The sequence below is a fragment of the Dendrobates tinctorius genome, unplaced genomic scaffold (assembly GCF_039654945.1).
Source record: "Dendrobates tinctorius isolate UK_male_01 unplaced genomic scaffold, ASM3965494v1 ptg000065l, whole genome shotgun sequence".
NCBI classification, from domain to species: domain Eukaryota; kingdom Metazoa; phylum Chordata; class Amphibia; order Anura; family Dendrobatidae; genus Dendrobates; species Dendrobates tinctorius.
The window spans coordinates 32,915,915-32,943,185 of record NW_027361733.1 but is presented as its reverse complement, the minus strand read 5'-3'; positions in this window follow the sequence as shown (position 1 = coordinate 32,943,185).

Genomic DNA, 27,271 nt, shown 5'->3' with positions numbered 1-27,271 from the left:
GCCCCACATACAGTCCTGCACATAATGTAATGGCCCCACATATAGTCCTGCACATAATATAATGGCCCCACATACAGTCGTGCACATAATATAATGCCCCACATATAGGTCTGCACATAATATAATGCCCCACATATAGCCCTGCACATAATATAATGGCCCCACATATAGTCCTGCACATAATATAATGGCCCCACATACAGTAATGCACATAATATAATGGCCCCACATACAGTCCTGCACATAATATAATGCCCCACATACAGTCCTGCACATAATATAATGCCCCACATATAGTCCTGCACATAATATAATGCCCCACATATAGTCCTGCACATAATATAATGCCCCACATATAGCCTTGCACATAATATAATGGCCCCACATACAGTAATGCACATAATATAATGCCCCACATATAGTCCTGCACATAATATAATGCCCCACATATAGCCTTGCACATAATATAATGGCCCCACATACAGTAATGCACATAATATAATGCCCCACATATAGTCCTGCACATAATATAATGCCCCACATACAGTCCTGCACATAATATAATGCCCCACATATAGTCCTGCACATAATATAATGCCCCACATATAGCCCTGCACATAATATAATGGCACCACATATAGTCCTGCACATAATATAATGGCCCCACATACAGTCCTGCACATAATATAATGCCCCACATATAGTCCTGCACATAATATAATGGCCCCACATATAGTCCTGCACATAATATAATGGCCCCACATACAGTTCTGCACATAATATAATGGCCCCACATACAGTCCTGCACATAATGTAATGGCCCCACATATAGTCCTGCACATAATATAATGGCCCCACATACAGCCCTGCACATAATATAATGCCCCACATATAGTCCTGCACATAATATAATGGCCCCACATACAGCCCTGCACATAATATAATGCCCCACATATAGTCCTGCACATAATATAATGGCCCCACATACAGTCCTGCACATAATATAATGCCCCACATATAGTCCTGCACATAATATAATGGCCCCACATACAGTCCTGCACATAATATAATGCCCAACATACAGTCCTGCACATAATATAATGCCCCACATATAGTCCTGCACATAATATAATGCCCCACATATAGTCCTGCACATAATATAATGGCCCCACATATAGTCCTGCACATAAAATAATGACCCCACATACAGTCCTGCACATAATATAATGGCCCCACATACAGTTCTGCACATAATATAATGACCCCACATACAGTCGTGCACATAATATAATGGCCCCACATACAGTCCTGCACATAATATAATGCCCCACATACAGTCCTGCACATAATATAATGCCCCACATATAGTCCTGCACATAATATAATGGCCCCACATATAATCCTGCACATAATATAATGACCCACGTAAAGTCCTGCACTTAATATAATGCCCCACATATAGTCCTGCACATAATATAATGGCCCCACATACAGTCCTCACATAATATAATGGCCCCACATACAGTCCTGCACATAATATAATGCCCCACATACAGTCCTGCACATAATATAATGCCCCACATATAGTCCTGCACATAATATAATGCCCCACATATAGCCCTGCACATAATATAATGGCCCCACATACAGTCCTGCACATAAAATAATGACCCCACATACAGTCCTGCACATAATATAATGGCCCCACATATAGTCCTGCACATAATATAATGACCCCACATACAGTCCTGCACATAATATAATGGCCACACATACAGTTCTGCACATAATATAATGGCCCCACATACAGTCCTGCACATAATATAATGGCCCCACATATAGTCCTGCACATAATATAATGCCCCACATACAGTCCTGCACATAATATAATGGCCCCACATACTGTCCTGCACATAATATAATTCCCCACATACAGTCCTGCACATAATATAATGGCCCCACATACAGTCCTGCACATAATATAATGGCCCCACATACAGCCCTGCACATAATATAATGGCCCCACATACAGCCCTGCACATAACATAATGGCCCCACGTAAAGTCCTGCACATAATATAATGGACCCACGTAAAGTCCTGCACAAAATATAATGGCCCCACATATAGTCCTGCACATAATATAATGGCCTCGCATATAGCCCTGCACATAATGTAATGACCCCGCATATAGCCCTGTACATAATATAATGGTCCCTCATATAGCCCTGCACATAATGTAATGGCCCCACATATAGTCCTGCACATAATATAATGGCCTCGCATACAGCCCTGCACATAATATAATGGCCCCGCATACAGCCCTGCACATAATATAATGGCCCCACATATAGTCCTGCACATAATATAATGCCCCACATAGAGTCCTGTACATATTATAATGGACCCACATACAGCCCTGCACATAATATAATGGCCCCACATACAGCCCTGCACATAATATAATGGCCCCACATACAGCCCTGCACATAATATAATGGCCCCACATACAGTCCTGCACATAATATAATGGATCCACATACAGTCCTGCACATAATATAATGCCCCACATATAGCCCTGCACATAATATAATGGCCCCACATACAGTCCTGCACATAATATAATGCCCCACATACAGTCCTGCACATAATATAATGGCCCCACATATAGTCCTGCACATAATATAATGACCCCACATACAGTCCTGCACATAATATAATGGCCCCACATATAGTCCTGCTCATAATATAATGGCCCCACATACAGCCCTGCACATAATATAATGGCCCACATACAGTCCTGCACATAATATAATGGACCCACATATAGTCCTGCACATAATATAATGCCCCACATATAGTCCTGCACATAATATAATGGCCCCACATATAGTCCTGCTCATAATATAATGGCCCACATACAGTCCTGCACATAATATAATGGCCCCACATATAGAACTGCTCATAATATAATGGCCCCACATACAGCCCTGCACATAATATAATGGCCCACATACAGTCCTGCACATAATATAATGGCCCCACATACAGTCCTGCACATAATATAATGGCCCCACATATAGTCCTGCTCATAATATAATGGCCCCACATACAGCCCTGCACATAATATAATGGCCCACATACAGTCCTGCACATAATATAATGGCCCCACATATAGTCCTGCACATAATATAATGCCCCACATACAGTCCTGCACATAATATAATGCCCCATATATAGTCCTGCACATAATATAATGCCCCACATACAGTCCTGCACATAATATAATGGCCCCACATATAGTCCTGCACATAATATAATGGCCCACATACAGCCCTGCACATAATATAATGGCCCCACATACAGTCCTGCACATAATATAATGGCCCCACATATAGTCCTGCACATAATATAATGCCCCACATACAGTCCTGCACATAATATAATGCCCCATATATAGTCCTGCACATAATATAATGCCCCACATACAGTCCTGCACATAATATAATGGCCCCACATATAGTCCTGCACATAATATAATGCCCCACATAAAGTCCTGCACATAATATAATGGCCCCACATACAGCCCTGCACATAATATAATGGCCCCACATATAGTCCTGCACATAATATAAGGCCCCACATACAGCCCTGCACATAATATAATGGCCCCACATATAGTCCTGCACATAATATAATGCCCCACATACAGCCCTGCACATAATATAATGGCCCCACATATAGTCCTGCACATAATATAATGCCCCACATACAGTCCTGCACATAATATAATGCCCCATATATAGTCCTGCACATAATATAATGCCCCACATACAGTCCTGCACATAATATAATGGCCCCACATATAGTCCTGCACATAATATAATGGCCCACAAACAGCCCTGCACATAATATAATGGCCCCACATACAGTCCTGCACATAATATAATGGCCCCACATATAGTCCTGCACATAATATAATGGCCCCATATACAGCCCTGCACATAATATAATGCCCCACATATAGCCCTGCACATAATATAATGCCCCACATATAGTCCTGCACATAATATAATGGCCCCACATATAGTCCTGCACATAATATAATGCCCCACATACAGTCCTGCACATAATATAATGGCCCCACATATAGTCTTGCACATAATATAATGGACCCACATATAGTCCTGCACATAATATAATGGCCCCACATACAGTCCTGCACATAATATAATGGCCCCACATACAGTAATGCACATAATATAATGGACCCACATACAGCCCTGCACATAATATAATGGCCCCACATATAGTTCTGCACATAATATAATGGCCCACATACAGTCCTGCACATAATATAATGGCCCCACATACAGCCCTGCACATAATATAATGGCCCCACATACAGCCCTGCACATAATATAATGGCCCCACATATAGTCCTGCACATAATATAATGCCCCACATACAGCCCTGCACATAATATAATGGCCCCACATATAGCCCTGCACATAATATAATGGCCCCACATATAGTCCTGCACATAATATAATGACCCCACATACAGTCCTGCACATAATATAATGGCCCCACATATAGTCCTGCACATAATATAATGCCCCACATACAGCCCTGCACATAATATAATGGCCCCACATATAGCCCTGCACATAATATAATGGCCCCACATATAGTCCTGCACATAATATAATGGCCCACATACAGCCCTGCACATAATATAATGGCCCCACATACAGTCCTGCACATAATATAATGGCCCCACATATAGTCCTGCACATAATATAATGGCCCCATATACAGCCCTGCACATAATATAATGCCCCATATATAGCCCTGCACATAATATAATGGCCCCACATATAGTCCTGCACATAATATAATGGCCCCACATATAGTCCTGCACATAATATAATGCCCCACATACAGTCCTGCACATAATATAATGGCCCCACATATAGTCTTGCACATAATATAATGGACCCACATATAGTCCTGCACATAATATAATGGCCCCACATACAGCCCTGCACATAATATAATGGACCCACATACAGTCCTGCACATAATATAATGCCCCACATATAGCCCTGCACATAATATAATGGCCCCACATATAGTCCTGCACATAATATAATGCCCCACATACAGTAATGCACATAATATAATGGACCCACATACAGCCCTGCACATAATATAATGGCCCCACATACAGCACTGCACATAATATAATGGCCCCACATATAGTCCTGCACATAATATAATGCCCCACATATAACCCTGCACATAATATAATGGCCCCATATATAGTCCTGCACATAATATAATGCCCCACATACAGTCCTGCACATAATATAATGGCCCCACATACAGTCCTGTACATAATATAATGCCCCACATACAGCACTGCACATAATATAATGCCCCACATATAGCCCTGCACATAATATAATGGCCCCACATATAGTCCTGCACATAATATAATGCCCCACATACAGTCCTGCACATAATATAATGGCCCCACATACAGTCCTGCACATAATATAATGCCCCACATACAGCACTGCACATAATATAATGGCCCCACATACAGCCCTGCACATAATATAATGGCCCCACATATAACCCTGCACATAATATAATGGCCCCATATATAGTCCTGCACATAATATAATGCCCCACATACAGTCCTGCACATAATATAATGGCCCCACATACAGTCCTGCACATAATATAATGGCCCCACATACAGTCCTGCACATAATATAATGGCCCCACATACAGCCCTGCACATAATATAATGGCCCCACATACAGTCCTGCACATAATATAATGGATCCACATACAGTCCTGCACATAATATAATGCCCCACATATAGCCCTGCACATAATATAATGGCCCCACATACAGTCCTGCACATAATATAATGCCCCACATACAGTCCTGCACATAATATAATGGCCCCACATATAGTCCTGCACATAATATAATGACCCCACATACAGTCCTGCACATAATATAATGGCCCCACATATAGTCCTGCTCATAATATAATGGCCCCACATACAGCCCTGCACATAATATAATGGCCCACATACAGTCCTGCACATAATATAATGGCCCCACATATAGTCCTGCACATAATATAATGCCCCACATATAGTCCTGCACATAATATAATGGCCCCACATATAGTCCTGCTCATAATATAATGGCCCACATACAGTCCTGCACATAATATAATGGCCCCACATATAGAACTGCTCATAATATAATGGCCCCACATACAGCCCTGCACATAATATAATGGCCCACATACAGTCCTGCACATAATATAATGGCCCCACATACAGTCCTGCACATAATATAATGGCCCCACATATAGTCCTGCTCATAATATAATGGCCCCACATACAGCCCTGCACATAATATAATGGCCCACATACAGTCCTGCACATAATATAATGGCCCCACATATAGTCCTGCACATAATATAATGCCCCACATACAGTCCTGCACATAATATAATGCCCCATATATAGTCCTGCACATAATATAATGCCCCACATACAGTCCTGCACATAATATAATGGCCCCACATATAGTCCTGCACATAATATAATGGCCCACATACAGCCCTGCACATAATATAATGGCCCCACATACAGTCCTGCACATAATATAATGGCCCCACATATAGTCCTGCACATAATATAATGCCCCACATACAGTCCTGCACATAATATAATGCCCCATATATAGTCCTGCACATAATATAATGCCCCACATACAGTCCTGCACATAATATAATGGCCCCACATATAGTCCTGCACATAATATAATGCCCCACATAAAGTCCTGCACATAATATAATGGCCCCACATACAGCCCTGCACATAATATAATGGCCCCACATATAGTCCTGCACATAATATAAGGCCCCACATACAGCCCTGCACATAATATAATGGCCCCACATATAGTCCTGCACATAATATAATGCCCCACATACAGCCCTGCACATAATATAATGGCCCCACATATAGTCCTGCACATAATATAATGCCCCACATACAGTCCTGCACATAATATAATGCCCCATATATAGTCCTGCACATAATATAATGCCCCACATACAGTCCTGCACATAATATAATGCCCCACATATAGTCCTGCGCATAATATAATGGCCCACAAACAGCCCTGCACATAATATAATGGCCCCACATATAGTCCTGCACATAATATAATGGCCCACAAACAGCCCTGCACATAATATAATGGCCCCACATACAGTCCTGCACATAATATAATGGCCCCACATATAGTCCTGCACATAATATAATGGCCCCATATACAGCCCTGCACATAATATAATGCCCCACATATAGCCCTGCACATAATATAATGCCCCACATATAGTCCTGCACATAATATAATGGCCCCACATATAGTCCTGCACATAATATAATGCCCCACATACAGTCCTGCACATAATATAATGGCCCCACATATAGTCTTGCACATAATATAATGGACCCACATATAGTCCTGCACATAATATAATGCCCCACATACAGCCCTGCACATAATATAATGGACCCACATACAGTCCTGCACATAATATAATGCCCCACATATAGCCCTGCACATAATATAATGGCCCCACATATAGTCCTGCACATAATATAATGCCCCACATACAGTAATGCACATAATATAATGGACCCACATACAGCCCTGCACATAATATAATGGACCCACATACAGCCCTGCACATAATATAATGGCCCCACATATAGTTCTGCACATAATATAATGGCCCACATACAGTCCTGCACATAATATAATGGCCCCACATACAGCCCTGCACATAATATAATGGCCCCACATACAGCCCTGCACATAATATAATGGCCCCACATATAGTCCTGCACATAATATAATGCCCCACATACAGCCCTGCACATAATATAATGGCCCCACATATAGCCCTGCACATAATATAATGGCCCCACATATAGTCCTGCACATAATATAATGACCCCACATACAGTCCTGCACATAATATAATGGCCCCACATATAGTCCTGCACATAATATAATGCCCCACATACAGCCCTGCACATAATATAATGGCCCCACATATAGCCCTGCACATAATATAATGGCCCCACATATAGTCCTGCACATAATATAATGGCCCACATACAGCCCTGCACATAATATAATGGCCCCACATACAGTCCTGCACATAATATAATGGCCCCACATATAGTCCTGCACATAATATAATGGCCCCATATACAGCCCTGCACATAATATAATGCCCCATATATAGCCCTGCACATAATATAATGGCCCCACATATAGTCCTGCACATAATATAATGGCCCCACATATAGTCCTGCACATAATATAATGCCCCACATACAGTCCTGCACATAATATAATGGCCCCACATATAGTCTTGCACATAATATAATGGACCCACATATAGTCCTGCACATAATATAATGGCCCCACATACAGCCCTGCACATAATATAATGGACCCACATACAGTCCTGCACATAATATAATGCCCCACATATAGCCCTGCACATAATATAATGGCCCCACATATAGTCCTGCACATAATATAATGCCCCACATACAGTAATGCACATAATATAATGGACCCACATACAGCCCTGCACATAATATAATGGCCCCACATACAGCACTGCACATAATATAATGGCCCCACATATAGTCCTGCACATAATATAATGCCCCATATATAACCCTGCACATAATATAATGGCCCCATATATAGTCCTGCACATAATATAATGCCCCACATACAGTCCTGCACATAATATAATGGCCCCACATACAGTCCTGTACATAATATAATGCCCCACATACAGCACTGCACATAATATAATGCCCCACATATAGCCCTGCACATAATATAATGGCCCCACATATAGTCCTGCACATAATATAATGCCCCACATACAGTCCTGCACATAATATAATGGCCCCACATACAGTCCTGCACATAATATAATGCCCCACATACAGCACTGCACATAATATAATGGCCCCACATATAACCCTGCACATAATATAATGGCCCCATATATAGTCCTGCACATAATATAATGCCCCACATACAGTCCTGCACATAATATAATGGCCCCACATACAGCCCTGCACATAATATAATGCCTCACATACAGTCCTGCACATAATATAATGGCCCCACATACAGCCCTGCACATAATATAATGGCCCCACATACAGTCCTGCACATAATATAATGGCCCCACATATAGTCCTTCACATAATATAATGGCCCCACATACAGCCCTGCACATAATATAATGCCCCACATATAGTCCTTCACATAATATAATGGCCCTACATACAGCCCTGCACATAATATAATGCCCCACATGTAGTCCTTCACATAATATAATGGCCCCACATACAGCCCTGCACATAATATAATGCCCCACATACAGCCCTGCACATAATATAATGCCCCACATACAGTCCTGCACATAATATAATGGCCCCACATACAGCCCTGCACATAATATAATGGCCCCACATACAGTCCTGCACATAATATAATGCCCCACATATAGTACTTCACATAATATAATGGCCCCACATACAGCCCTGCACATAAAATAATACAGCCCTGCACATAAAATAATGGCCCCACATACAGCCCTGCACATAATATAATGGCCCCACATATAGTCCTGCACATAATATAATGGCCCCACATACAGTCCTGCACATAATATAATGGCCCCACATACAGTCCTGCACATAATATAATGGCCCCACATATAGTCCTGCACATAATATAATGGCCTCACATACAGTCCTGCACATAATATAATGCCCCACATATAGTCCTGCTCATAATATAATGGCCCCACATACAGTCCTGCACATAATATAATGCCCCACATACAGTCCTGCACATAATATAATGGCCCCACATACAGTCCTGCACATAATATAATGCCCCACATACAGCCCTGCACATAATATAATGGCCCCACATACAGCCCTGCACATAATATAATGGCCCCACATACAGTCCTGCACATAATATAATGCCCCATATATAGTCCTGCACATAATATAATGGCCCCACATACAGTCCTGCACATAATATAATGGCCCCACATACAGTCCTGCACATAATATAATGCCCCACATACAGTCCTGCACATAATATAATGGCCCCACATACAGTCCTGCACATAATATAATGGCCCCACATATAGTCCTGCACATAATATAATGGCCTCACATACAGTCCTGCACATAATATAATGCCCCTCATATAGTCCTGCTCATAATATAATGGCCCCACATACAGTCCTGCACATAATATAATGCCCCACATACAGTCCTGCACATAATATAATGGCCCACATACAGTCCTGCACATAATATAATGCACCACATATAGTCCTGCACATAATATAATGCCCCACATATAGCCCTTCACATAATATAATGGCCCCACATACAGTCCTGCACATAATATAATGCCCCATATATAGTCCTGCACATAATATAATGGCCCCACATATAGTCCTGCACATAATATAATGACCCCACATATAGTCCTGCACATAATATAATGGCCCCACATACAGTTCTGCACATAATATAATGGCCCCACATACAGCCCTGCACATAATATAATGGCCCCACATACAGTCCTGCACATAATGTAATGGCCCCACATATAGTCCTGCACATAATATAATGGCCCCACATACAGTCGTGCACATAATATAATGCCCCACATATAGTCCTGCACATAATATAATGCCCCACATATAGCCCTGCACATAATATAATGGCCCCACATATAGTCCTGCACATAATATAATGGCCCCACATACAGTAATGCACATAATATAATGGCCCCACATACAGTCCTGCACATAATATAATGCCCCACATACAGTCCTGCACATAATATAATGCCCCACATATAGTCCTGCACATAATATAATGCCCCACATATAGCCCTGCACATAATATAATGGCCCCACATACAGTAATGCACATAATATAATGCCCCACATATAGTCCTGCACATAATATAATGCCCCACATACAGTCCTGCACATAATATAATGCCCCACATACAGTCCTGCACATAATATAATGCCCAACATACAGTCCTGCACATAATATAATGCCCCACATATAGTCCTGCACATAATATAATGGCCCCACATACAGCCCTGCACATAATATAATGGCCCACATATAGTCCTGCACATAATATAATGGCCCCACATACAGTCCTGCACATAATGTAATGGCCCCACATATAGTCCTGCACATAATATAATGGCCCCACATACAGTCGTGCACATAATATAATGCCCCACATATAGGTCTGCACATAATATAATGCCCCACATATAGCCCTGCACATAATATAATGGCCCCACATATAGTCCTGCACATAATATAATGGCCCCACATACAGTAATGCACATAATATAATGGCCCCACATACAGTCCTGCACATAATATAATGCCCCACATACAGTCCTGCACATAATATAATGCCCCACATATAGTCCTGCACATAATATAATGCCCCACATATAGTCCTGCACATAATATAATGCCCCACATATAGCCTTGCACATAATATAATGGCCCCACATACAGTAATGCACATAATATAATGCCCCACATATAGTCCTGCACATAATATAATGCCCCACATACAGTCCTGCACATAATATAATGCCCCACATATAGTCCTGCACATAATATAATGCCCCACATATAGCCCTGCACATAATATAATGGCACCACATATAGTCCTGCACATAATATAATGGCCCCACATACAGTCCTGCACATAATATAATGCCCCACATATAGTCCTGCACATAATATAATGGCCCCACATATAGTCCTGCACATAATATAATGGCCCCACATACAGTTCTGCACATAATATAATGGCCCCACATACAGTCCTGCACATAATGTAATGGCCCCACATATAGTCCTGCACATAATATAATGGCCCCACATACAGCCCTGCACATAATATAATGCCCCACATATAGTCCTGCACATAATATAATGGCCCCACATACAGCCCTGCACATAATATAATGCCCCACATATAGTCCTGCACATAATATAATGGCCCCACATACAGTCCTGCACATAATATAATGCCCCACATATAGTCCTGCACATAATATAATGGCCCCACATACAGTCCTGCACATAATATAATGCCCAACATACAGTCCTGCACATAATATAATGCCCCACATATAGTCCTGCACATAATATAATGCCCCACATATAGTCCTGCACATAATATAATGGCCCCACATATAGTCCTGCACATAAAATAATGACCCCACATACAGTCCTGCACATAATATAATGGCCCCACATACAGTTCTGCACATAATATAATGACCCCACATACAGTCGTGCACATAATATAATGGCCCCACATACAGTCCTGCACATAATATAATGCCCCACATACAGTCCTGCACATAATATAATGCCCCACATATAGTCCTGCACATAATATAATGGCCCCACATATAATCCTGCACATAATATAATGACCCACGTAAAGTCCTGCACTTAATATAATGCCCCACATATAGTCCTGCACATAATATAATGGCCCCACATACAGTCCTCACATAATATAATGGCCCCACATACAGTCCTGCACATAATATAATGCCCCACATACAGTCCTGCACATAATATAATGCCCCACATATAGTCCTGCACATAATATAATGCCCCACATATAGCCCTGCACATAATATAATGGCCCCACATACAGTCCTGCACATAAAATAATGACCCCACATACAGTCCTGCACATAATATAATGGCCCCACATATAGTCCTGCACATAATATAATGACCCCACATACAGTCCTGCACATAATATAATGGCCACACATACAGTTCTGCACATAATATAATGGCCCCACATACAGTCCTGCACATAATATAATGGCCCCACATATAGTCCTGCACATAATATAATGCCCCACATACAGTCCTGCACATAATATAATGGCCCCACATACTGTCCTGCACATAATATAATTCCCCACATACAGTCCTGCACATAATATAATGGCCCCACATACAGTCCTGCACATAATATAATGGCCCCACATACAGCCCTGCACATAATATAATGGCCCCACATACAGCCCTGCACATAACATAATGGCCCCACGTAAAGTCCTGCACATAATATAATGGACCCACGTAAAGTCCTGCACAAAATATAATGGCCCCACATATAGTCCTGCACATAATATAATGGCCTCGCATATAGCCCTGCACATAATGTAATGACCCCGCATATAGCCCTGTACATAATATAATGGTCCCTCATATAGCCCTGCACATAATGTAATGGCCCCACATATAGTCCTGCACATAATATAATGGCCTCGCATACAGCCCTGCACATAATATAATGGCCCCGCATACAGCCCTGCACATAATATAATGGCCCCACATATAGTCCTGCACATAATATAATGCCCCACATAGAGTCCTGTACATATTATAATGGACCCACATACAGCCCTGCACATAATATAATGGCCCCACATACAGCCCTGCACATAATATAATGGCCCCACATACAGCCCTGCACATAATATAATGGCCCCACATACAGTCCTGCACATAATATAATGGATCCACATACAGTCCTGCACATAATATAATGCCCCACATATAGCCCTGCACATAATATAATGGCCCCACATACAGTCCTGCACATAATATAATGCCCCACATACAGTCCTGCACATAATATAATGGCCCCACATATAGTCCTGCACATAATATAATGACCCCACATACAGTCCTGCACATAATATAATGGCCCCACATATAGTCCTGCTCATAATATAATGGCCCCACATACAGCCCTGCACATAATATAATGGCCCACATACAGTCCTGCACATAATATAATGGCCCCACATATAGTCCTGCACATAATATAATGCCCCACATATAGTCCTGCACATAATATAATGGCCCCACATATAGTCCTGCTCATAATATAATGGCCCACATACAGTCCTGCACATAATATAATGGCCCCACATATAGAACTGCTCATAATATAATGGCCCCACATACAGCCCTGCACATAATATAATGGCCCACATACAGTCCTGCACATAATATAATGGCCCCACATACAGTCCTGCACATAATATAATGGCCCCACATATAGTCCTGCTCATAATATAATGGCCCCACATACAGCCCTGCACATAATATAATGGCCCACATACAGTCCTGCACATAATATAATGGCCCCACATATAGTCCTGCACATAATATAATGCCCCACATACAGTCCTGCACATAATATAATGCCCCATATATAGTCCTGCACATAATATAATGCCCCACATACAGTCCTGCACATAATATAATGGCCCCACATATAGTCCTGCACATAATATAATGGCCCACATACAGCCCTGCACATAATATAATGGCCCCACATACAGTCCTGCACATAATATAATGGCCCCACATATAGTCCTGCACATAATATAATGCCCCACATACAGTCCTGCACATAATATAATGGCCCCACATATAGTCCTGCACATAATATAATGACCCCACATACAGTCCTGCACATAATATAATGGCCCCACATATAGTCCTGCTCATAATATAATGGCCCCACATACAGCCCTGCACATAATATAATGGCCCACATACAGTCCTGCACATAATATAATGGCCCCACATATAGTCCTGCACATAATATAATGCCCCACATATAGTCCTGCACATAATATAATGGCCCCACATATAGTCCTGCTCATAATATAATGGCCCACATACAGTCCTGCACATAATATAATGGCCCCACATATAGAACTGCTCATAATATAATGGCCCCACATACAGCCCTGCACATAATATAATGGCCCACATACAGTCCTGCACATAATATAATGGCCCCACATACAGTCCTGCACATAATATAATGGCCCCACATATAGTCCTGCTCATAATATAATGGCCCCACATACAGCCCTGCACATAATATAATGGCCCACATACAGTCCTGCACATAATATAATGGCCCCACATATAGTCCTGCACATAATATAATGCCCCACATACAGTCCTGCACATAATATAATGCCCCATATATAGTCCTGCACATAATATAATGCCCCACATACAGTCCTGCACATAATATAATGCCCCATATATAGTCCTACACATAATATAATGCCCCACATACAGTCCTGCACATAATATAATGGCCCCACATATAGTCCTGCACATAATATAATGCCCCACATAAAGTCCTGCACATAATATAATGGCCCCACATACAGCCCTGCACATAATATAATGGCCCCACATATAGTCCTGCACATAATATAAGGCCCCACATAAAGCCCTGCACATAATATAATGGCCCCACATATAGTCCTGCACATAATATAATGCCCCACATACAGCCCTGCACATAATATAATGGCCCCACATATAGTCCTGCACATAATATAATGCCCCACATACAGTCCTGCACATAATATAATGCCCCATATATAGTCCTGCACATAATATAATGCCCCACATACAGTCCTGCACATAATATAATGGCCCCACATATAGTCCTGCACATAATATAATGGCCCACAAACAGCCCTGCACATAATATAATGGCCCCACATACAGTCCTGCCCATAATATAATGGCCCCACATATAGTCCTGCACATAATATAATGGCCCCATATACAGCCCTGCACATAATATAATGCCCCACATATAGCCCTGCACATAATATAATGCCCCACATATAGTCCTGCACATAATATAATGGCCCCACATATAGTCCTGCACATAATATAATGCCCCACATACAGTCCTGCACATAATATAATGGCCCCACATATAGTCTTGCACATAATATAATGGACCCACATATAGTCCGGCACATAATATAATGCCCCACATACAGCCCTGCACATAATATAATGGACCCACATACAGTCCTGCACATAATATAATGCCCCACATATAGCCCTGCACATAATATAATGGCCCCACATATAGTCCTGCACATAATATAATGCCCCACATACAGTAATGCACATAATATAATGGACCCACATACAGCCCTGCACATAATATAATGGACCCACATACAGCCCTGCACATAATATAATGGCCCCACATATAGTTCTGCACATAATATAATGGCCCACATACAGTCCTGCACATAATATAATGGCCCCACATACAGCCCTGCACATAATATAATGGCCCCACATACAGCCCTGCACATAATATAATGGCCCCACATATAGTCCTGCACATAATATAATGCCCCACATACAGCCCTGCACATAATATAATGGCCCCACATATAGCCCTGCACATAATATAATGGCCCCACATATAGTCCTGCACATAATATAATGACCCCACATACAGTCCTGCACATAATATAATGGCCCCACATATAGTCCTGCACATAATATAATGCCCCACATACAGCCCTGCACATAATATAATGGCCCCACATATAGCCCTGCACATAATATAATGGCCCCACATATAGTCCTGCACATAATATAATGGCCCACATACAGCCCTGCACATAATATAATGGCCCCACATACAGTCCTGCACATAATATAATGGCCCCACATATAGTCCTGCACATAATATAATGGCCCCATATACAGCCCTGCACATAATATAATGCCCCATATATAGCCCTGCACATAATATAATGGCCCCACATATAGTCCTGCACATAATATAATGGCCCCACATATAGTCCTGCACATAATATAATGCCCCACATACAGTCCTGCACATAATATAATGGCCCCACATATAGTCTTGCACATAATATAATGGACCCACATATAGTCCTGCACATAATATAATGGCCCCACATACAGCCCTGCACATAATATAATGGACCCACATACAGTCCTGCACATAATATAATGCCCCACATATAGCCCTGCACATAATATAATGGCCCCACATATAGTCCTGCACATAATATAATGCCCCACATACAGTAATGCACATAATATAATGGACCCACATACAGCCCTGCACATAATATAATGGCCCCACATACAGCACTGCACATAATATAATGGCCCCACATATAGTCCTGCACATAATATAATGCCCCACATATAACCCTGCACATAATATAATGGCCCCATATATAGTCCTGCACATAATATAATGTCCCACATACAGTCCTGCACATAATATAATGGCCCCACATACAGTCCTGTACATAATATAATGCCCCACATACAGCACTGCACATAATATAATGCCCCACATATAGCCCTGCACATAATATAATGGCCCCACATATAGTCCTGCACATAATATAATGCCCCACATACAGTCCTGCACATAATATAATGGCCCCACATACAGTCCTGCACATAATATAATGCCCCACATACAGCACTGCACATAATATAATGGCCCCACATACAGCCCTGCACATAATATAATGGCCCCACATATAACCCTGCACATAATATAATGGCCCCATATATAGTCCTGCACATAATATAATGCCCCACATACAGTCCTGCACATAATATAATGGCCCCACATACAGTCCTGCACATAATATTATGGCCCCACATACAGTCCTGCACATAATATAATGGCCCCACATACAGTCCTGCACATAATATAATGCCCCACATACAGTCCTGCACATAATATAATGGCCCCACATACAGTCCTGCACATAATATAATGCCCCACATACAGCACTGCACATAATATAATGGCCCCACATACAGCCCTGCACATAATATAATGGCCCCACATATAACCCTGCACATAATATAATGGCCCCATATATAGTCCTGCACATAATATAATGCCCCACATACAGCCCTGCACATAATATAATGGCCCCACATACAGTCCTGCACATAATATAATGGATCCACATACAGTCCTGCACATAATATAATGCCCCACATATAGCCCTGCACATAATATAATGGCCCCACATACAGTCCTGCACATAATATAATGCCCCACATACAGTCCTGCACATAATATAATGGCCCCACATATAGTCCTGCACATAATATAATGACCCCACATACAGTCCTGCACATAATATAATGGCCCCACATATAGTCCTGCTCATAATATAATGGCCCCACATACAGCCCTGCACATAATATAATGGCCCACATACAGTCCTGCACATAATATAATGGCCCCACATATAGTCCTGCACATAATATAATGCCCCACATATAGTCCTGCACATAATATAATGGCCCCACATATAGTCCTGCTCATAATATAATGGCCCACATACAGTCCTGCACATAATATAATGGCCCCACATATAGAACTGCTCATAATATAATGGCCCCACATACAGCCCTGCACATAATATAATGGCCCACATACAGTCCTGCACATAATATAATGGCCCCACATACAGTCCTGCACATAATATAATGGCCCCACATATAGTCCTGCTCATAATATAATGGCCCCACATACAGCCCTGCACATAATATAATGGCCCACATACAGTCCTGCACATAATATAATGGCCCCACATATAGTCCTGCACATAATATAATGCCCCACATACAGTCCTGCACATAATATAATGCCCCATATATAGTCCTGCACATAATATAATGCCCCACATACAGTCCTGCACATAATATAATGGCCCCACATATAGTCCTGCACATAATATAATGGCCCACATACAGCCCTGCACATAATATAATGGCCCCACATACAGTCCTGCACATAATATAATGGCCCCACATATAGTCCTGCACATAATATAATGCCCCACATACAGTCCTGCACATAATATAATGCCCCATATATAGTCCTGCACATAATATAATGCCCCACATACAGTCCTGCACATAATATAATGGCCCCACATATAGTCCTGCACATAATATAATGCCCCACATAAAGTCCTGCACATAATATAATGGCCCCACATACAGCCCTGCACATAATATAATGGCCCCACATATAGTCCTGCACATAATATAAGGCCCCACATACAGCCCTGCACATAATATAATGGCCCCACATATAGTCCTGCACATAATATAATGCCCCACGTACAGCCCTGCACATAATATAATGGCCCCACATATAGTCCTGCACATAATATAATGCCCCACATACAGTCCTGCACATAATATAATGCCCCATATATAGTCCTGCACATAATATAATGCCCCACATACAGTCCTGCACATAATATAATGGCCCCACATATAGTCCTGCACATAATATAATGGCCCACAAACAGCCCTGCACATAATATAATGGCCCCACATACAGTCCTGCACATAATATAATGGCCCCACATATAGTCCTGCACATAATATAATGGCCCCATATACAGCCCTGCACATAATATAATGCCCCACATATAGCCCTGCACATAATATAATGCCCCACATATAGTCCTGCACATAATATAATGGCCCCACATATAGTCCTGCACATAATATAATGCCCCACATACAGTCCTGCACATAATATAATGGCCCCACATATAGTCTTGCACATAATATAATGGACCCACATATAGTCCTGCACATAATATAATGCCCCACATACAGCCCTGCACATAATATAATGGACCCACATACAGTCCTGCACATAATATAATGCCCCACATATAGCCCTGCACATAATATAATGGCCCCACATATAGTCCTGCACATAATATAATGCCCCACATACAGTAATGCACATAATATAATGGACCCACATACAGCCCTGCACATAATATAATGGACCCACATACAGCCCTGCACATAATATAATGGCCCCACATATAGTTCTGCACATAATATAATGGCCCACATACAGTCCTGCACATAATATAATGGCCCCACATACAGCCCTGCACATAATATAATGGCCCCACATACAGCCCTGCACATAATATAATGGCCCCACATATAGTCCTGCACATAATATAATGCCCCACATACAGCCCTGCACATAATATAATGGCCCCACATATAGCCCTGCACATAATATAATGGCCCCACATATAGTCCTGCACATAATATAATGACCCCACATACAGTCCTGCACATAATATAATGGCCCCACATATAGTCCTGCACATAATATAATGCCCCACATACAGCCCTGCACATAATATAATGGCCCCACATATAGCCCTGCACATAATATAATGGCCCCACATATAGTCCTGCACATAATATAATGGCCCACATACAGCCCTGCACATAATATAATGGCCCCACATACAGTCCTGCACATAATATAATGGCCCCACATATAGTCCTGCACATAATATAATGGCCCCATATACAGCCCTGCACATAATATAATGCCCCATATATAGCCCTGCACATAATATAATGGCCCCACATATAGTCCTGCACATAATATAATGGCCCCACATATAGTCCTGCACATAATATAATGCCCCACATACAGTCCTGCACATAATATAATGGCCCCACATATAGTCTTGCACATAATATAATGGACCCACATATAGTCCTGCACATAATATAATGGCCCCACATACAGCCCTGCACATAATATAATGGACCCACATACAGTCCTGCACATAATATAATGCCCCACATATAGCCCTGCACATAATATAATGGCCCCACATATAGTCCTGCACATAATATAATGCCCCACATACAGTAATGCACATAATATAATGGACCCACATACAGCCCTGCACATAATATAATGGCCCCACATACAGCACTGCACATAATATAATGGCCCCACATATAGTCCTGCACATAATATAATGCCCCACATATAACCCTGCACATAATATAATGGCCCCATATATAGTCCTGCACATAATATAATGCCCCACATACAGTCCTGCACATAATATAATGGCCCCACATACAGTCCTCTACATAATATAATGCCCCACATACAGCACTGCACATAATATAATGCCCCACATATAGCCCTGCACATAATATAATGGCCCCACATATAGTCCTGCACATAATATAATGCCCCACATACAGTCCTGCACATAATATAATGGCCCCACATACAGTCCTGCACATAATATAATGCCCCACATACAGCACTGCACATTATATAATGGCCCCACATATAACCCTGCACATAATATAATGGCCCCATATATAGTCCTGCACATAATATAATGCCCCACATACAGTCCTGCACATAATATAATGGCCCCACATACAGTCCTGTACATAATATAATGGCCCCACATACAGTCCTGCACATAATATAATGGCTCCACATACAGCCCTGCACATAATATAATGGCCCCATATATAGTCCTGCACATAATATAATGCCCCACATACAGTCCTGCACATAATATAATGGCCCCACATACAGTCCTGTACATAATATAATGGCCCCACATACAGTCCTGCACATAATATAATGGCCCCACATACAGTCCTGCACATAATATAATGCCCCACATATAGCCCTGCACATAATATAATGGCCCCACATATAGTCCTGCACATAATATAATGCCCCACATACAGTCCTGCACATAATATAATGGACCCACATACAGTCCTGCACATAATATAATGGCCCCACATACAGTCCTACACATAATATAATTCCCCACATACAGTCCTGCACATAATATAATGGCCCCACATACAGTCCTGCACATAATATAATGGACCCACATACAGTCCTGCACATAATATAATGCCCCACATACAGCCCTGCACATAATATAATGGCCCCTCATACAGTCCTGCACATAATATAATGGCCCCACATACAGTCCTGCACATAATATAATGGCCCCACATACAGTCCTGCACATAATATAATGGCCCCACATATAGCCCTGCACATAATATAATGGCCCCACATATAGTCCTGCACATAATATAATGGCCTCGCATACAGCCCTGCTCATAATATAATGGTCCCTCATATTGCCCTGCACATAATGTAATGACCCCGCATATAGCCCTGCACATAATATAATGGCCCCTCATACAGTCCTGCACATAATATAATGGCCCCACATACAGTCCTGCACATAATATAATGGCCCCACATACAGTCCTGCACATAATATAATGGCCCCACATACAGTCCTGCACATAATATAATGCCCCACATACAGTCCTGCACATAATATAATGGCCCCACATATAGTCCTGCACATAATATAATGCCCCACATACAGTCCTGCACATAATATAATGGCCCCACATATAGTCCTGCACATAATATAATGCCCCACATACAGTCCTGCACATAATATAATGGCCCCACATATAGTCCTGCACATAATATAATGGCCCCACATACAGTCCTGCACATAATATAATGGACCCACATACAGTCCTATAATGGCCCCACATACAGTCCTGCACATAATATAATGCCCCACATACAGTCCTGCACATAATATAATGGCCCCACATACAGTCCTGCACATAATATAATGGCCCCACATACAGTCCTGCACATAATATAATGGCCCCACATACAGCCCTGCACATAATATAATGGCCCCACATATAGTCCTGCACATAATATAATGCCCCACATACAGCCCTGCACATAATATAATGGCCTCACATATAGTCCTGCACATAATATAATGGCTCCACATACAGCCCTGCACATAATATAATGGCCCCACATATAGTCCTGCACATAATATAATGGCCCCACATATAGTCCTGCACATAATATAATGGCCCCACATAAAGTCCTGCACATAATATAATGGCCCCACATACAGCCCTGCACATAATATAATGGCCCCATATATAGTCCTGCACATAATATAATGGCCCCACATATAGTCCTGCACATAATATAATGGCCCCACATACAGTCCTGCACATAATATAATGGCCCCACATATAGTCCTGCTCATAATATAATGGCCCCACATAAAGTCCTGCACATAATATAATGGCCCCACATACAGTCCTGCACATAATATAATGGCCCCACATATAGTCCTGCTCATAATATAATGGCCCCACATATAGTCCTGCTCATAATATAATGGCCCCACATATAGTCCTGCACATAATATAATGGCCCCATATACAGCCCTGCACATAATATAATGGCCCCATATACAGCCCTGCACATAATATAATGGCCCACATACAGTCCTGCACATAATATAATGGCCCCACATATAGCCCTGCACATAATATAATGGCCCCACATATAGTCCTGCACATAATATAATGGCTCCACATACAGCCCTGCACATAATGTAATGGCCCCACATATAGTCCTGCACATAATATAATGCCCCACATACAGTCCTGCACATAATATAATGGCCCCACATACAGTCCTGTACATAATATAATGGCCCCACATACAGTCCTGCACATAATATAATGGCCCCACATACAGTCCTGCACATAATATAATGCCCCACATATAGCCCTGCACATAATATAATGGCCCCACATACAGTCCTGCAAATAATATAATGGCCCCACATACAGTCCTGCACATAATATAATGGACCCACATACAGTCCTGCACATAATATAATGGCCCCACATACAGTCCTACACATGATATAATGGCCCCACATATAGTCCTGCACATAATATAATGCCCCACATACAGTCCTGCACATAATATAATGGCCCCACATATAGTCCTGCACATAATATAATGCCCCACATACAGTCCTGCACATAATATAATGGCCCCACATATAGTCCTGCACATAATATAATGGCCCCACATACAGTCCTGCACATAATATAATGGACCCACATACAGTCCTGCACATAATATAATGGCCCCACATACAGTCCTGCACATAATATAATGCCCCACATACAGTCCTGCACATAATATAATGGCCCCACATACAGTCCTGCACATAATATAATGGCCCCACATACAGTCCTGCACATAATATAATTCCCCACATACAGTCCTGCACATAATATAATGCCCCACATACAGTCCTGCACATAATATAATGGCCCCACATACAGTCCTGCACATAATATAATGGCCCCACATACAGCCCTGCATATAATATAATGCCCCACATATAGCCCTGCACATAATATAATGGCCCCACATACAGTCGTGCACATATTATAATGGACCCACATACAGTCCTGCACATAATATAATGGCCCCACATACAGTCCTGCACATAATATAATGGCCCCACATACAGTCCTGCACATAATATAATTCCCCACATACAGTCCTGCACATAATATAATGCCCCACATATAGCCCTGCACATAATATAATGGACCCACATACAGTCCTGCACATAATATAATGGCCCCACATACAGTCCTACACATAATATAATTCCCCACATACAGTCCTGCACATAATATAATGGCCCCACATACAGTCCTGCACATAATATAATGGACCCACATACAGTCCTGCACATAATATAATGCCCCACATACAGCCCTGCACATAATATAATGGCCCCTCATACAGTCCTGCACATAATATAATGGCCCCACATACAGTCCTGCACATAATATAATGGCCCCACATACAGTCCTGCACATAATATAATGGCCCCACATATAGCCCTGCACATAATATAATGGCCCCACATATAGTCCTGCACATAATATAATGGCCTCGCATACAGCCCTGCTCATAATATAATGGTCCCTCATATTGCCCTGCACATAATGTAATGACCCCGCATATAGCCCTGCACATAATATAATGGCCCCTCATACAGTCCTGCACATAATATAATGGCCCCACATACAGTCCTGCACATAATATAATGGCCCCACATACAGTCCTGCACATAATATAATGGCCCCACATACAGTCCTGCACATAATATAATGCCCCACATACAGTCCTGCACATAATATAATGGCCCCACATATAGTCCTGCACATAATATAATGCCCCACATACAGTCCTGCACATAATATAATGGCCCCACATATAGTCCTGCACATAATATAATGCCCCACATACAGTCCTGCACATAATATAATGGCCCCACATATAGTCCTGCACATAATATAATGGCCCCACATACAGTCCTGCACATAATATAATGGACCCACATACAGTCCTATAATGGCCCCACATACAGTCCTGCACATAATATAATGCCCCACATACAGTCCTGCACATAATATAATGGCCCCACATACAGTCCTGCACATAATATAATGGCCCCACATACAGTCCTGCACATAATATAATGGCCCCACATACAGCCCTGCACATAATATAATGGCCCCACATATAGTCCTGCACATAATATAATGCCCCACATACAGCCCTGCACATAATATAATGGCCCCACATATAGTCCTGCACATAATATAATGGCTCCACATACAGCCCTGCACATAATATAATGGCCCCACATATAGTCCTGCACATAATATAATGGCCCCACATATAGTCCTGCACATAATATAATGGCCCCACATAAAGTCCTGCACATAATATAATGGCCCCACATACAGCCCTGCACATAATATAATGGCCCCATATATAGTCCTGCACATAATATAATGGCCCCACATATAGTCCTGCACATAATATAATGGCCCCACATACAGTCCTGCACATAATATAATGGCCCCACATATAGTCCTGCTCATAATATAATGGCCCCACATATAGTCCTGCTCATAATATAATGGCCCCACATATAGTCCTGCACATAATATAATGGCCCCATATACAGCCCTGCACATAATATAATGGCCCCATATACAGCCCTGCACATAATATAATGGCCCACATACAGTCCTGCACATAATATAATGGCCCCACATATAGCCCTGCACATAATATAATGGCCCCACATATAGTCCTGCACATAATATAATGGCTCCACATACAGCCCTGCACATAATATAATGGCCCCACATATAGTCCTGCACATAATATAATGCCCCACATACAGTCCTGCACATAATATAATGGCCCCACATACAGTCCTGTACATAATATAATGGCCCCACATACAGTCCTGCACATAATATAATGGCCCCACATACAGTCCTGCACATAATATAATGCCCCACATATAGCCCTGCACATAATATAATGGCCCCACATACAGTCCTGCAAATAATATAATGGCCCCACATACAGTCCTGCACATAATATAATGGACCCACATACAGTCCTGCACATAATATAATGGCCCCACATACAGTCCTACACATAATATAATGGCCCCACATATAGTCCTGCACATAATATAATGCCCCACATACAGTCCTGCACATAATATAATGGCCCCACATATAGTCCTGCACATAATATAATGCCCCACATACAGTCCTGCACATAATATAATGGCCCCACATATAGTCCTGCACATAATATAATGGCCCCACATACAGTCCTGCACATAATATAATGGACCCACATACAGTCCTGCACATAATATAATGGCCCCACATACAGTCCTGCACATAATATAATGCCCCACATACAGTCCTGCACATAATATAATGGCCCCACATACAGTCCTGCACATAATATAATGGCCCCACATACAGTCCTGCACATAATATAATTCCCCACATACAGTCCTGCACATAATATAATGCCCCACATACAGTCCTGCACATAATATAATGGCCCCACATACAGTCCTGCACATAATATAATGGCCCCACATACAGCCCTGCATATAATATAATGCCCCACATATAGCCCTGCACATAATATAATGGCCCCACATATAGTCCTGCACATAATATAATGGCCCCACATACAGTCCTGCACATAATATAATGGCCCCACATACAGTCCTGCACATAATATAATGGCCTCACATACAGTCCTGCACATAATATAATGCCCCACATATAGCCCTGCACATAATATAATGGCCCCACATATAGTCCTGCACATAATATAATGGCCCCACATACAGTCCTGCACATAATATAATGGCCCCACATACAGTCCTGCACATAATATAATTCCCCACATACAGTCCTGCACATAATATAATGCCCCACATACAGTCCTGCACATAATATAATGGCCCCACATACAGTCCTGCACATAATATAATGGCCCCACATACAGCCCTGCACATAATATAATGGCCCCACATATAGTCCTGC